This window comes from Mesocricetus auratus, unplaced genomic scaffold (genome assembly GCF_017639785.1).
Source record: "Mesocricetus auratus isolate SY011 unplaced genomic scaffold, BCM_Maur_2.0 Super-Scaffold_2245, whole genome shotgun sequence".
NCBI lineage: Eukaryota > Metazoa > Chordata > Mammalia > Rodentia > Cricetidae > Mesocricetus > Mesocricetus auratus.
The window spans coordinates 13,892,041-13,899,062 of record NW_024429180.1 but is presented as its reverse complement, the minus strand read 5'-3'; the positions used below and the strand labels follow the sequence as shown (position 1 = coordinate 13,899,062).

At 37.1% G+C, this 7,022-nt stretch overlaps 1 pseudogene; it reads left to right on the top strand.

Annotated features, from left to right (window-relative positions):
• The first annotated feature begins 5,930 nt into the window (after positions 1–5,930).
• On the top strand, positions 5,931–6,751 carry LOC110340907 (annotated as a pseudogene).
• The last annotated feature ends 271 nt before the right edge of the window (positions 6,752–7,022 follow it).

Below are 7,022 nucleotides of genomic sequence, written 5' to 3'. Positions count from 1 at the left end.
AGCAAGATTCAATTTTATGTCTTCTTGGATCCTCTTATATTCCTCGTTTGATGTTTGTTAAAAAATGTATTTTTCTTTTGAATTGTAAAAGTATTTCTTTATTGTGTATATGTGTAAGTATGTATGTGTATATATTTGTATATTTGAGTAAGCATGTGTGTTATGTGTTGTGGGAAGGGTAGGCAAATCCCTTGAAATAGGCATGCATTTGAATGTAGGAGGAATGTAAGAATTAAATCAAGTTTATAACGCTGTTCTCTGCTCTGCCCATAGCAGAAAAACTTATCCACTTCTATGTCTTTTTTCCTTGTGGACAATGCCAGGTACTAACTAGTGTATCAATTACTATTTTAGTGAAAATAAATGTATTCCTGAAAGTCCTCAAAGACTCACTTTTATTAATAATAAGATAATTATTTTCACATAGGATGATTAATTTGTTTAATGTTTACCTATATTCAACACTATAGGACTACAAAGAAGGGCTTTATATTTTATTTTAGAATAAAAATGCTTAGAAGAAGCTGGGTGATAGTGACTGCACATGACTTTCATACCAGCAATCAGGAGGAAGTAACAGGAGGATCTCTGTGATTTAGATGCCAGCCTGATCTACAGAGTGAGTTCCAGGACAGGCTCCAAAGCTACACAGAGAAAATCTGTCTTGAATGACTCAGCAAAAAAATGTGCTTGCAAAATAAATTTGTGGGCAAATTCTGTAGAAAGAATGAATATTACCTGGATTTCTGAAGCATAGAAAGGAAGGGTAACATCAGAAAGTACTGACTATGCCTCAAAATCAATGTATAAGAGCTTACCACATTTTAAAAATTACAAACCAGTGTTGTATAGGTTGAATTAAATTGACTAAAAACAAGTTACTGTATATGGTGCTCAAAAGCATGTATCAGGATTATATCATCCAAAACTCTTCCAGGTCAAATTATTCAACCACCACTTCATTCACCTATGGATATGCAATAATGCTATGTTTTTACAGAACATAATCATATGCTGCTGAAGGTGAATACTACAGACAACTGTATAAAGACATATTAGGCTTGATTAAGAATACCTTATGTAGTTTTACTGTAAAAAATAAACTGAATTAACAAGAAATTGCATGAAAGATAACAGGGGATTAAAGTTAGGAACAGGGGTCATGGTATGATCTGAATCTGCTAGGCTTCAATCGGGCTCATGGATTTCATAATTGGTCCCCAGTTGGTGACATTGTTTTGAAGACCATGGACAGTATACACAATTTAGAGAGTAGGGCATAGCCAAGGGAGTTAACTCATTAGGAATAGGCTCTTTGTGATTATAGTACCATTGGCTTTTGTAAACTCTCCTTAGTTTGTTTATCAAGGTCCCAGCAAATGAGCTCCTACCAAATTCTCTAATAAAATGTACTCATCCACTATGTCATGCCTTATCTGCTGGATGGAATTCTACCTTCTAAAACTGTAGAACAAAACTAACCTTTCCTCTCTTAAGATATTACTGTCAGGTAATTTAGCGACAGCAACACACACATACAGACACACACAAACATACACATACATACAAGACACACACACACACATACACAAAGAGTAATAGAGAAAGTTAGCTTAAAACTGACTTTTAAAAGTGTAGTTTAAAGTGTTGGCTTTACGGACGCTGTAACGATACGCGACACACAATGACTGAAAGTAACGCTAACTATTTTATGTAGAAAATTACTCACAAGATACCAAACCCCGAGAAGCCCAGCAGATCTCAGCTAGCGACTGGACCGGAAGCTGAACTCCAGGAAAAGAGAGCGAGACTTCCTGTGCGCTGTCTTTTATGCCTTCCCCCGTAACGCCCCTAGCCATGCCCAAAAGTGGGCCTGGCTAGTGACGTAGTTCCGCCTACGTACATATACGTCTTTACGTCCAGCTGTATACGTCTTTAGTCCTGCCTAAAGTGGGTGTGGTTAGCGGTGTGGTAAACCGCCCTTTTATTACCGCATCTGTATGCGCCTCTAGTAAGTCACATGTTTAATGGCAGCATAGACTTAGTAAGTCACGTGTTTAATGGCGGCATCAGACTTCCTCCTACATTAAAGAGTCATTGTTTTTCTCGCACTTCTAGGACAGTCAAGGAAGAAAGAAAATAGAAAGACAAGCAGGTATGATGTCATGAAGCCATCAACAGGAAGCTGGCTTAAAGAAGGAAAACATGCACAATATAACAAGAATGTTAGCAAAATTGGTAAGTCAATGAATACCAGTTGAGTTTTATTTTATTGTTTGTGACAAGATTACACTATACAGTAGATTGGCACCAATCTCATGATACTCCATCTTAAGTCTGGAAAGTACTGGGTTTAAAAGTATGTGCTATCACACTTAGCTCAAGGTTTGCATAGATATGAGCTCTGTTCCTACATGACATCTGGTACAGTTTATATTTCAGTATGTTCAACAATAGAAAGTAATAAAGGCTGAGCAACAAGACTCTTGACAGTATTAAAACAAATAAACAAACCATAACAAAACCACTGTTCACAAAAGAAAGAGTGTTTTCAGGACACAAATTTGGGCGATAAATCTTACAGTGACAGAAAAAGAGTATATACATAAAAGGCTGGAATCTAGCATCTGGGAAGAATTGAAAATATTTGGCAGAATTATTACACTTGAGTTAACTAAAAAAGTGAAAATGAGAAGGAATGTACAAACAGGTGAGTGCAATTCAGAAAGAGGTTAAATATCCTATTTCTTAAAAAAAATAGAGATGAGAATTAGGAGAAAGTCACAGATTCAGAAAAGTGGCACAGCGAGCGCTCAGAACTGAACAATGATGGGAAAATCTGCATACATCTGGCCTAATATAATCCAAGAAATTAATCAGAAATAAATATATCCAGTGGATTTTAATTCTAAATGGTTCCTAATAATCATGAAATACAACCGTATTGAGTTGCCATACTTAATGATTGTCATGTTTAGTTAATTTTTGATTCTTCTCTCATATAATACACTCCAAGCATAGTATCTCCTCCCTCCTCACTATATCCCTCATCCCATAGATCCCAATCCTCTTTCATTTCCCTTCAGAAAAGAGCAGACCTCCCAGGGATATCAACTGAACATGATATAGCCAATTACCATAAGTATGGATGCATGTCTTCACATTAATGCTGGACAGGAAAAGAGTCACAAGAGCAGGTAAAAGAAAGACAACACCCACTCCCACTTTTCAGAGTACCACAAGAACACCAAGCTATCCAACTAAAATGTATATGCACGGGATCTAGCTCAGACCCATGCAGGCTCTGTAATGGTCTCTTAAATCTATGTGAGTTCCTATGAGCCCTGATTAGTTGATTCTGTGGGTCCTGTTCTTATGTTGTCCTTGACCCGTCTGACTTCTCCAGTCTTTTCTCCTGCTCTTTTGTGCAGTTCCCTGAGCTCTACCTAATGTTTAGATGTGGGTCTCTTCATCTGCTCCCATATGTTGCCAGATAAAGCTTCTCTGATACTGTGATGACAATTGGGCTAGGCTCTGGTCTATGATTATAGCAGAATATCATTAGAAGTAATTTCAATGACATGTTTTCACCAAGCCATGTCAGGTTCTCTCCTGGAATTCTAGGCTGTCCAGGCACTGACTTCTTCCCCTCTAGTCAGTGTCAGTCATGGGCATCCTTTAGTGGCATGGGCCTCAAGATGGACAAGTTGTTGTTTGGCAACTCCCACTAATTCTGAGCTACCAATATACCAGAACATCTTGCAGAAAGGACAAATTATAGATACAAGGTTTTTTGACTAGGGTGATGTCTCATTCCCACAACTGGGAGTATTGCCTGGTTGCAAAAATACTGATTCAGGCTCTGTATCCCCCATTACTAGCAATCTATTAGGGTAACCCTAGGGAACACACTTAGGGTTTTTTCTTTAATTTTTGGTATATTTAATAAATCTTTTATTGGATGGATTATCAGGTCAATGGGATGACAAAATGTCAATTGTATCTCAGCAAAGCCATGAGAAATCTTGTGATCAAGAAATGGATAATGTTCACAAGAATAAATTTTACAAAGCTATGTGTCTATGGCTATTGGGAAGAAGTGATGACAAGGGGTACCTAATGTGTGCCTGGTTAAAATAATGTGTTTATGGTATTAAATATTTCAAGGAAGGAAGAGATCAACATGTTCAAACCAAAACTGCACAAGACCTCAGATGATGAAGCAGCAGAGAATACTTTTCCAGAGGACTTCTCTTCTTGAGATGGCAAGTGCCACTAAGCTCTCACCAAGAGTTGGATATGACACAAGTAACAGTGGAAGATGAGAGCTCCAAACATAACCAGCTGGATTATATCACCTAGTGGTGTAATTTAATGAAATTTCAGCAGAATTATTTACCGTTTATATGATCTCTGCTTTCAAAAAAGTTTCCACAGACCTTATGATATTAGTAAGATCATAGTAGCATCAAAAATGAAATCTATCTAGGATTTGAAAGAGGAACCAAATTTTAGTTCTCAGCACACGATCCACAATTATCAAATCTTTGACTCTCTTTGTCACATTATTTATGAAATGTATGGCAATAGGGATATCCACAAGTTCAGCTATTAGAAAGGGTATATAACATGTGTGAATAATTGCCATGATACATAAATGTTTAAGACGGCTATTTGTTATTTCACTAATAATCATCAGTCAACGTTATAAGTAACATTCAGAGTTGAATTCTCTATGAACAATAAATACAGCCACTCAAAATCCCACTTAGAATACTGCCATTCTTGCTGCCTAATCACTAGTTCAACTAAGAATTGTGAATTTGCTGAAATGTGTTAATAGATTACCAAGGGAAATATGATTTAATTACTTGCTTTGGGAATTTTACTTCCAAGTATTGTGTTTCTTCCTATAGAAAATTAAAGCAATTAATATATCAGATTATTTTATTGGATTTATCCTCCAGTGTTTAATTATCAGTTTGAAATTCTGTCTGACAGTGTGTACTGAAAACCTTTCTGCCCATGACATTTCATGTAAACATCCAAATGTTTTGAGGGACTTAGAATGTCCTAGGTTCCTGTAAGCTTTTCCATGCTTCCTACAATACTCTTAATTTTTCTCAAGGTTAAAACCATATTTTGCATATAGCAATACAATTTGTATATTGATTAACAGTGTAATGAAATGATTTGCTATGGTTTTAACAGAAAATAAATAGAAAAAGTACATTATTGCAAGAAATGGAAATAGCTTTTTTCTGGTTAATAAAGATTGCTGCTGTTGCAAATGACCTGGGTTCAGTTCCCAGCATCCACAAGTTTGGACATACTACTAGCTAGCATCTCAGGTTAAAGGGCATAGGAAATCCTTGTCTGGGCTTTGTGGATTCCTGTATGTACATGGTAGTCATGAACTAATGAAAACACAGACGCAGACACACACACACACACACACACACACACTCACACACACACACACACACTCAATAACATATACTTACTATAATTATCTTCTTAGAAAAATATTACATCTCTTTTTCTGCTGATGGGTATTCTTCTGTACATATGCTTGTCTTATTGGTTGATGTTGTTGGCCAATAGGACAGCAAGACAGGCTGGTCTAGAAGATCAGAAGAATTGTGGGAAATGTAGTTACAGTGAGACACCAAGTGAGATAGCAAAGGGGTAAAAGGTCTGCATCCTTCTCCAGTAAGATAAGACCACGTGGAAATAATTAGATTAGTAGAAATGGTTTAATGATTAAGACAGAGCTTGCCAATAAGAATCCAAAGTTATGGGCCAACAGTTTCATCATTAATGCAATAATTAATAATCTGTGTGTTCATTTGGGGCTGAAGCAGCTCTGGGACCAGGCTGTCAGGAAAGAGTTTTGTTGCATTCTGCCATTTTAAATATTGCTCCACCCAATGCTCTACCACCAATGCTGCCTGAACAAGACTGTCCAGCAGTATCCCCTTGCCAATGGCTCTTTCACCATGGGCTATGGGAATGAGTACAGGAACACACAGGAATTCACAGATGAATCCAAGATTTATCAGGGTGGTGGGAAAATGCGCATGACAGGCTTGAACTGGTACACAAGAAAGATTTGCCTGGATATTTGTGTCAATGTGGGGAAGTTGTAGAATGCACAATTAAAATATAGCCAGCCAGTGAATGATCAAGAGGATTTGGGTCTCTGCTTTCCAAAGATGCTGGAACTGAACAAATACAAACTAGATGGCAAATTGATAGATCCCCCAGGGCCAGAGCTTTAAAGGGGAAAACACTCCTGAAAAAGGTGTTGGTGGGTTGATTGAGTCCAGATACTTCAGAAGTACAAATTATAGAGTATTTTGGAGACTTCAGAGAGAGAAAATATTGAGCTTCTCATGGATATGAAAATAAAGGCAAGATGAGGATTCTATATTATCACATATGCAGATGATCAATAACCAGCAAGTAAAGAAACTGTTAGAAAGTAGATACCATCAAATAAGTCTGTGTTGTCAAGATCAAAGTTACTCACTCCAAAGAGCTATCTAGGCAGCAGTCTCAACAACAAAGCGTGAAAGAGGTGCTGTAGGTGGTGACAGATATGGTAGTAGGGAATGCAGAAGAGGAGGTTAGGTCAGAAGTTGAACAAAGGATTAAGTAACTATTATGATTAAGGGTATGGAAATTGTAATACTGCATATGGTGATGATAAGTTTTTAGTGGCTATATTAGGTATGGTTATATTTTATAGAACTATAGGAACTACTGACACTGAAACTGATATGCACATTACAGAGGTCAACAGAGGTCAACTTATGATAAGGCAATTTGAAGGGATAGAATAACTACAAGCCCTCCTAAACAAGGGTTCTGAAAGACATCAGAAGGTTTAGTGAAACTGTCTTACAGGACAACATTGCAGATTCCTTGATCTTTTGTTGACTTAAGATAACTACTTTATGAAATACAATTATGCCATGATACAATTGTATCCAATTGGACACAGCTGCCAATTAGTTTCT